Source organism: Zophobas morio, unplaced genomic scaffold (genome assembly GCF_036711695.1).
Source record: "Zophobas morio isolate AGI-343-1 ecotype UQ-CSIRO unplaced genomic scaffold, CSIRO_AGI_Zmor_V1 ptg000004l, whole genome shotgun sequence".
Classification (NCBI taxonomy): Eukaryota; Metazoa; Arthropoda; class Insecta; order Coleoptera; family Tenebrionidae; genus Zophobas; species Zophobas morio.
The window spans coordinates 7,658,604-7,668,886 of record NW_026972109.1 but is presented as its reverse complement, the minus strand read 5'-3'; positions in this window follow the sequence as shown (position 1 = coordinate 7,668,886).

Here is a 10,283-nt window from a genome sequence, read left to right as displayed (position 1 = left end):
GTTTTTTATTTTCCTTGTTTTTACAATTTTTCGATTTTTCAGTATTCCGATTTCTTTTTTGTTTTTCCAATTTCAATGTTTTCAATTTTTTTTCAAAATTTTTTAATTCAATTTGACGAAAAGAATCTCTCGGAGTTTTCATTTTTAAATTCTTCAGTTTTCCGATTTTTTAACTTTTGCATGTTTCATTTTTTAAATTTTGGAAAATTTCGATTTGCAATTTCACGAATTTTTAATTTTTAATTTTTCAGTTTTAGAATTTTCAATTTTCCATTTCCTTAATTTTTTTATTTGAAACTTTTCATTTCGGTTTTTTATTTTCTTCATTTTGTCAATTTTTCGTTTCTTCAGTTTTTCGATTTGCAATTTTTCAATTTTTCATTTTTGTTCTTCCTTCAATTTCAGATTTTGCATTTTTTTTATTTAAAATTCCTCAGGATCTCAATTTTTCAATTTTTCGATTCTTTAATCTTTCATTTATTCAAATTTTCGAACTGTAATTTTTCATTTCGGTTTTTTTTATTTTCTTTGTTTTCACAATTTTTCGATTTTTCAATATTCAGATATTTTTGTTATTCCAATTTCAATGTTTTCAATTTTTTTCAATTTCTTTTTGTTTATTCAATTTTACAACAAGAATCTCTTGGAGTTTTCATTTTTAAATTCTTCAGCTTTCCGATTTTCTAACTTTTGCATGTTTCAATTTTTAGATTTTGCAAATTTTCGATTTGCAATTTTACAAATTTTTAATTTATATCTAATTTTTCAGTTTTTAGATTTTTCAATTTTCCATTTCTCCAATTTTTCGACATGAAATTTTTCGTCTCGGTTTTTATTTTCTTTATTTTTCCAATTCGATTTTCAAAGTTTCTATTTTACGCTTTTAGTTTTTTCAATGTTAATTTTTTCAATTTTTTTATTTCTTTAGTTTTTCGATTTGCAATTATTCAATTTTTCATTTTTACTTCCCGAGCGTAAGCAAAGGAAGTATTGTAATCGAGTCCGTCGGCCGACTCTCTACTTTTACGTTTTCTCGATCTTTCATGACCCCTAGAAGACGAAGAAATAGGTCTCCCATTTCCGTCTGTCTGTCCGTCTGTCCGTCTGTCCGTCTGTCCGTCTGTCCGTCTGTCCGTCTGTCCGTCTGTCCGTCCGTCTGTCCGTCTGTCCGTCTGTCCGTCTGTTGTCACGGATTTTTATTAGACAGATAATCTCCGAAAGTACTCGACCGATTGTTGTGAAATTTTGTACTTATATTAAGAATATCATGTAGATGGTAAAACGCTAACCAAAATTTGTCTAATCATCCCCACCACTAATGCGATGACGTCACTTCAAAATTGTACATAGTAAATGGGTTTTCAATTGTATAAAATAACATAGTTCTACACATGTAGTTTACAACTCCGAATCGACTTTTCACCCGAAACGTCCAGATTTTTGGAAAAAAAATCAAAATTATAAAACAACATTTTGAAATATAATTTTTAATCTGCTAACCAGAATGCTTTGAAATGTTGCAGATGTTTTAAGGCTATGAAGAGCATCATAAATCTTTAGTCAAAAATTATTTGCTTACCCCCTCCAAAAACTTGATGACGTCAGCTCAAAAGTTTGTGGAATAAATCATATCTAAAATGTACAAAATATGATGAGTCTGTACTTGTGATCTATCACTCCATTAATATTTTTTGGATTTGCATATACAGGGTGACTCAAAAAAATTAATGAATGCGTAAATATATTTTATTGATTTAATCAGGAACTACAAAACCGAATGCTCTGAAATCTTGCAGATGTTTTAAGGTCATAAAGAGCATAATAAATGTTTAGTCAAAATATATTTGCTTATCCCCTCCAAAAACTTGATGACGTCAGCTCGAAAGTTTGCCGAATAAATCATATCTAAAATGTACAAAATATGATGAGCCTGTACTTGTCATTTATCACTCCATTCATATTTTTTGGATTTGCATATACAGAGTGACTCAAAAAAATTAATGAATGCGTAAATTTATTTTATTGATTTAATCAGGAACTACAAAACCGAATGCTTTGAAATCTTGCAGATGTTTTAAGGTTATAAAGAGCATAATAAATTTTTAGTCAAAATATATTTGGTTATATTCTACAAAAAACTGATGACGTCAGCTCAAAAGTTTTCCGAATAAATCATATCTAAAATGTACAAAATATGATGAGTCTGTACTTGTGATTTATCATTCCATTCATATTTTTGGATTTGCATATGCAGGGTGACTCAAAAAAATTAATGAAGGCGTGAATTTATTTTATCGATTTAATCAGGAATTACAAAACCGAATGCTTTGAAATCTTGGGAATATTTTAAAGTTATTATAAGCATGGTAAACTTTTGTTCAAAATGTATTTGTTCATCCCTCCTAAAAAAATTGATGACGTCACCCTTAAATTTTGCTGAATAAATCCTATCTAAAATGCAAAAAATATGATGAGTTTGTACTTGTGATTTATCATTCCATTCATATTTTTTAGATTTTCTTAAGAGGTGGTTCAAAAAAATTAATGAAGTCAATTTATTTTATTGATTAAATTAAAGGCAACACTTATTATTAGTATTACACCCCAACCAACCCAATTTGGTAGACACAAAATTTGTTAAAGGAAAAACTCGGTTGAAACATAAGGGTAGCACGCTTATTTACATCGACTTTAACATTACAGGCCTGCATTTGTTTTATGCGTTCACTTGATTCCGCGAATGTGAAATAGACATGTTTATAATCAACCAATTGTGAATTTCACCGTCAAGAATTAAAATAAAACCCAATGTTTTATATAATAAGCGGAAGTCGAAGCAATAAAACCGACGGTCGTTTTGTTTACAGTTTCTGTGTTTGGCTCTCACGTATGCTGTTACGCCTGTCATCTTAAATTAAGAATGTTTATACATACACGATTTTCAGTTGCCTCTGATACGTAGGTATACGTGAGTAAATTGTTTCGTTATTTTATTGATTATTACAAATCAATATTCAAACGACCCAATTCATTTTCCCGAAAATTTGAGAATATAATAATTTTATTCTTAGTATTACACTACATCTATCCCAACTGATATACGTGTCCTTGCAAAAATGTTGATGACGTCATCGCAATTTTTTTTTAAATTCCCACTACAAAAATGTAATGAGAAAAAAAACACAATAGGCATGCAGTCGTCAAGTTTCCGACAGCGAGGGAAGTACTGTCTAAACTCTTTAGACCAATTTTTTTTGTTAGTTCAGTTTTTAGATTTTGCAATTTTTTTATTTAAAACTCCTCGAGTTCTCAACTTTTCAATTTTTTCTGTAAAGTTTCAATTATTCAAATTTTCAATTTGTAATTTTTCATTTCGGTTTTTTTATTTTCTTTGTTTTGACAATTTTTCTATTTTTCAATATTCAGATATTTTTGTTTTTCAAATTTCAATGTTTTCAATTTTTTTTCAAAATCTTTTTGTTTCTTCAATTTGACGACAAGAATCTCTTCGAGTTTTCATTTTTAAATTTTTCAGTTTTCCGATTTTTTTAAAGTTTGCATGTTTTTTAATTTTAATGTTTTAATTTTTACATTTTTCAAATTTTCGATTTGCTATTTCACGAATTTTTAATTTTTAATTTTTCAGTTTTTCGATTTGAAATTGTTCGTTTCGATTTTTTATTTTCTTTATTTTTTCAATTCGATTTCAAATTTAGATTTTATGTTTTTTTTTTCAATTTTAATTTAATCAGTTTTTTGATCTGCAATTTTTCAATTTTTCATTCTTCTTGTTTCTTTAGTTTTTAAATTTTGAAATTTTTTGATTTAAAACTCCTCGAGTTCTCGATTTTTCAATTTTTCGATTCTTCAGTCTTTCATTTCTTCAAATTTTCGATTTGTAATTTTTCGTTTCGGTTCTATATTTTTTTGTTTTTACCTTTTTTCGATTTTTCAATTTCAATGTTTTCAATTTTTTTTTCAATTTCTTTTTGTTTATTTAATTTTACGACCAGAATGTCTTCGAGTATTCATTTTTAAATTTTTTAGTTTTCCGATTTTCTAACTTTTGCGTGCTTCAGTTTTTAGATTTTGCAAATTTTCGATTTACAATTTCACGAATTTTTAATTTTCGATAATTTTTCAGGTTTTAGATTTTTCAATTTTCCATTTCTTCAATTTTTTATTTGAAATTTTTCGTTTCGGTTTTTTATTTTTTTATTTTTTCAATTCGATTTTATGATTCTTTGTTTCTTAATTTTAATTTTTTCAATTTTTCGTTTCTTCAGTTTTTCGAATTGTAATTTTTAAATTTTTCATTTTTCCTGTTTCTTCGATTTCTAGATTTTGCAATTTTTTTATTTAAAATTCCTTGAGTACTCAATTTTTTTATTCTTTAATCTTTCATTTATTCAAATTTTCGAATTGTAATTTTTCATTTCGGTTTTTTAATTTTCTTTGCTTTTACAATTTTTTGATTTTTCAATATTCAGATTTTTTTGCTTTTCCATTTTCAATGTTTTCAATTTTTTTTCAATTTCTTTTTGTTTATCCAATTTTACGACAAGAATCTCTTTGAGTTTTCATTTTTAAATTTTTCAGTTTTCCGATTTTCTAACTTTTGCATGCTTCAGTTTTTAGATTTTGCAAAGTTTCGATTTACAATTTTACGAATTTTTAATTTTTCAATTTTTAGATATTTCAATTTTTCATTTCTTCAATCTTTCTATTTCAAATTTTTCGTTTAAGTTTTTTATTTTTTTATTTTTTCAGTTAGATTTCATGATTTTTTGTTTTTCAATTTTTCTTTCCTTCAGTTTTTCGATTTGTAATTTTTCAATTTTTCATTTTTCTTGTTTCTTCGGTTTTTAGATTTTGCAATTTTTTGATTTAAAATTCCTTGAGTACTCAATTATTTGATTCTTTAATCTTTCGTTTATTCAAATTTTCGAATTGTAATTTTTCATTTTGATTTTTTTATTTTATTTGTTTTTACAATTTTTCGATTTTTCAATATTCAGATTTTTTTGCTTCTCCAATTTCAATGTTTTCAATTTTTTTTCAATTTCTTTTTGTTTATCCAATTTTACGACAAGAGTCTCTTCGAGTTTTCATTTTTAAATTTTTCAGTTTTCCGATTTTCTAACTTTTGCATGCTTCAGTTTTTAGATTTTGCAAAGTTTCGATTTACAATTTTACGAATTTTTAATTTTTCAATTTTTAGATTTTTCAATTTTCCATTTCCTTAATTTTCGATCTGCGATTTTTCGTTTCGATTTATTATTATCTTTATTTTTTTGGATTTTCGATGTTCTGATTATATAATTTTTCTTTTTTTAATTTAAAATTTTTCACTTTTTGGATTTTTCAAATTTTCGATTTTTCAATTTTCAGATTATTAATTTCTCTTTTTTCAATTTTAGAGTTTTCAGTTTCTGGGTCTTCCAGTTTTTCATTTCTTCAATTTTTGATTTGCAATTTTCCTAGTTTTCATTTTAAATGTGAAAAAATAATTATAATTTTCAAAATTGTTCACTTTTTCGATTTTACCATGTTAAAATTTCGATTTTTCGAATATTGGATTTTAAAACTTTCTCATTTCTTCAAATTTTCGATTGTCAATTTTTCTGTTTTTCTTTTTTTTGTTTCTTTAATTTTACGACATGCAATTATTCGGGTTTTCCTTTTAAAATTTTCCAATTTCACGAGTTTCCGATTTTTAATTTTTCAATTTTTTATTTCCTCAATTTTTACTTCCCGAGCGTAAGCAAAGGAAGTATTGTAATCGAGTCCGTCGGTCGACTCTCTACTTTTACGTTTTCTCGATCTTTCATGACCCCTAGAAGACGAAGAAATAGGTCTCCTATTTCCGTCTGTCTGTCCGTCTGTCCGTCCGTCTGTCCGTCCGTTTGTCTGTCCGTCTGCCGTCCCGGATTTTTATTAGACAGATAATCTCCGAAAGTACTCGACCGATTGTTGTGAAATTTTGTACTTATATTAAGAATATCATGTAGATGGTAAAACGCTAACCAAAATTTGTCTAATCATCCCCACCACTAATGCGATGACGTCACTTCAAAATTGTACATAGTAAATGGGTTTTCAATTGTATAAAATAACATAGTCCTACAGATGTAGTTTACAACTCTGAATCGACTTTTCACCCGAAACGTCCAGATTTTTGGAAAAAAAAACAAAATTATAAAACAACATTTTGAAATTTAATTTTTAATCTGCTAACCAGAATGCTTTGAAATGTTGCAGATGTTTTGAGGCTATAAAGAGCATCATAAATCTTTAGTCAAAAAATATTTGCTTATACCCTCCAAAAACTTAATGACGTCAGCTCAAAAGTTTGTGGAATAAATCATATCTAAAATGTACAAAATATGATGAGTCTGTACTTGTGATCTATCACTCCATTCATATTTTTTGGATTTGCATATACAGGGTGACTCAAAAAAATTAATGAATGCGTAAATATATTTTATTGATTTAATCAGGAACTACAAAACCGAATGCTCTGAAATCTTGCAGATGTTTTAAGGTCATAAAGAGCATAATAAATGTTTAGTCAAAATATATTTGCTTATCCCCTCCAAAAACTTGATGACGTCAGCTCGAAAGTTTGCCGAATAAATCATATCTAAAATGTACAAAATATGATGAGCCTGTACTTGTCATTTATCACTCCATTCATATTTTTTGGATTTGCATATACAGAGTGACCCAAAAAAATTAATGAATGCGTAAATATATTTTATTGATTTAATCAGGAACTACAAAACGGAATGCTCTGACATCTTGCACATGTTTTAAGGTTATAAAGAGCATAATAAATGTTTAGTCAAAATATATTTGCTTATCCCCTCCAAAAACTTGATGACGTCAGCTCGAAAATTTGCCGAATAAATCATATCTAAAATGTACAAAATATGATCAGTCTGTACTTGTGATCTATCACTCCATTCATATTTTTTGGATTTGCATATACAGGGTGATTCAAGAAAATAAATGAAAGCTTAAATTTATTTTACTGATTTACTGAGGAACTACTAAACCGAATGCTTCGAAATCTTGAAGATATTTTAAAATTATCATAAGCATGGTAAATTTTTGATCAAAACGTATTTGGTCGTCCCCCCTAAAAAATTTATGACGTCACCACAAAATTTTGCTGAATAAATCCTATCTAAAATGTACAAAATATGGTGAGTCTCTTCTTGTGATTTATCATTCCATTCAAATTTTTTCGATTTGCATATACAGGGTGACTCAAAAAAAATTAATGAATGCGTAAATTTATTTTATTGATTTAATCAGAAACTACAAAACCGAATGCTTTGAAATCTTGCAGATGTTTTAAGGTTATAAAGAGCATAATAAATTTTTAGTCAAAATATATTTGGTTATCTTCTACAAAAAACTGATGACGTCAGCTCAAAAGTTTGCCGAATAAATCGTATCTAAAATGTACAAAATATGATGAGTCTGTACTTGTGATTTATCATTCCATTCATATTTTTGGATTTGCATATGCAGGGTGACTCAAAAAAATTAATGAAGGCGTGAATTTATTTTATCGATTTAATCAGGAATTACAAAAGCGAATGCTTTGAAATCTTGGGAATATTTTAAAGTTATTATAAGCATGGTAAACTTTTGTTCAAAATGTATTTGTTCATCCCTCCTAAAAAAATTGATGACGTCACCCTTAAATTTTGCTGAATAAATCCTATCTAAAATGCAAAAAATATGATGAGTTTGTACTTGTGATTTATCATTCCATTCATATTTTTTAGATTTTCTTAAGAGGTGGTTCAAAAAAATTAATGAAGTCAATTTATTTTATTGATTAAATTAAAGGCAACACTTATTATTAGTATTACACCCCAACCAACCCAATTTGGTAGACACAAAATTTGTTAAAGGAAAAACTCGGTTGAAACATAAGGGTAGCACGCTTATTTACATCGACTTTAACATTACAGGCCTGCATTTGTTTTATGCGTTCACTTGGTTCCGCGAATGTGAAATAGACATGTTTATAATCAACCAATTGTGAATTTCACCGTCAAGAATTAAAATAAAACCCAATGTTTTATATAATAAGCGGAAGTTGAAGCAATAAAACCGATGGTCGTTTTGTTTACAGTTTCTCTGTTTGACTCTCACGTATGCTGTTACGCCTGTCATCTTAAATTAAGAATGTTTATACATACACGATTTTCAGTTGCCTCTGATACGTATACGTGAGTAAATTGTTTCGTTATTTTATTGATTATTACAAATCAATATTCAAAACGACCCAATTCATTTTCCCGAAAATTTGAGAATACAATAATTTTATTCTTAGTATTACACTACATCTATCCCAACTGATATACGTGTCCTTGCAAAAATGTTGATGACGTCATCGCAATTTTTTTTTAAATTCCCACTACAAAAATGTAATGAGAAAAAAAAACACAATAGGCATGCAGTCGTCAAGTTTCCGACAGCGAGGGAAGTACTGTCTAAACTCTTTAGACCAATTTTTTTTGTAGTATTGCCAAATTAGTCGTTCTAAAGACATAATTAGAAAAAGTGTCAGTGGGTTTTCTGTGCACACCTGAAATTCTCACGACACACGTTCAACGATAAATTAACCCTCTGCTACTACATTACATCTCTTTCCAAATGTGACATAAAGTACAACAAAAGGGTTCCTCCGTCCGCAAATAACCGTTCCACTGCACTTTTCTTCCGCTTAAACGTCCCGTTGCTAAGAAACCGCACAAAACCCGAACCTAGCTGAGCGCTGTAACAACAAAGCCAAGTTAAACACATGAAACGACAGAACGCTTTGAGCCTGCTATTAGTTTAGTGCAATGTGTAATTTGCGAACCATTAATTCATTAATATATTCGGAACGACGAAACTCGCAGACGAAGAAACCGCTCCCAGTTCCCAACTTGCAACTCTAACGTGATTAGTGCATTGACTGTTTCCCCTGACAGGCGTAACATGTCATTAACGCCGCACCGGGACGCCATTGATACGCTTTGACGGTCGCCGAAATCTAAGGGTTGCTTTGCGACGCTTTCCTTAATTTCTTGCGACAGCATCAGAAGGAGTTGTTGCGAGTAATCGATGATCGAGAAACTTATCCAAGTGTTCGGTTGGCAAAAAGAAGGGTGTTCGAACTTCTCGGGTTTGGATAGTCAAGGTTGCGGTGGATTAAGCAAACGGGAAAAACGTCGTGGTGGTCGTGGTGTGTATAAATCGGGGGTGTGTAGTCAAAGCGTCGCTTGGTTTGTTAATAAGCGTAAGGAGGCTGCTTCTAAGGAAGTATAAATTTATAATGAGCGATTAGCGGCATGGTTCGTTAAGATATACAGAATAATGCTGGGTGTAAATGCAGCTTTACACCCTAGTTTAAGGCTTTTGTCAACCCCGAGTCGCATTAGTCTATTAGAATGGGGGACAACCCTATCATTTAGTAATCTTTGGTAATCGGCTATGCATTAAAACATTACGTTAATAGCCGTGCAGCCATGTAAATTACTCTATTGATTTGCCAAACCACGCCGGTTCACAAATGTTCTGCTAGCGAATGTTGGTTTGGATTTTTTGTCTGCGCTATTTCTAAAACATAAAAATTAATCATTTGCTCTCCACTAATTTAATCCCATCATTTCAAAAAAAACGTCATTTTAAACTTTTTTTAGATCGAATAACTTTTGTGCTGTAAAACTTATCTGTTATCCATTAAAGATTACAAATATTTTATTATTATTAAATATAGGCGTGCGCGACATTACTGTATTCTTGCATTTTCGAAGCAATGGGATGGGAGTTTCGATCCCCCCACCTTAGATTTTGGATTAATGAGTTACACTAGCTGCTATATTACTTCGTAATGTGTCCAAATCCACCTTTTATTTTATTTTTTTTAAGACAATAACCATAACAACCAGTAGTCATTACTCGTTGTGCATTATTATGCACAAAACAAATAAAGCAAATTTTGATCATTTTTTGTAAAAGTGAGTCATCAGTTCTTGCTAAGATAAAACTGATTTTGACAATGATATACCCTCTAAGAAAAGAGAGGGTGGGTGGGCGGGGCTTCCAAGATAAGACTGATTTTGGCAAATGAGATACCCTCTAAAAGAAGAGAGGGCGGGTGGGCGGGGCTAATACTTGCTAAGATAAGAGTGATTTTGCCAAATGAGATTTTCTAACATTCAGTTTTTTTTGTTTGTCCAATTTCAATGTTTTAAATTTTTTTCAATTTGTTTTTG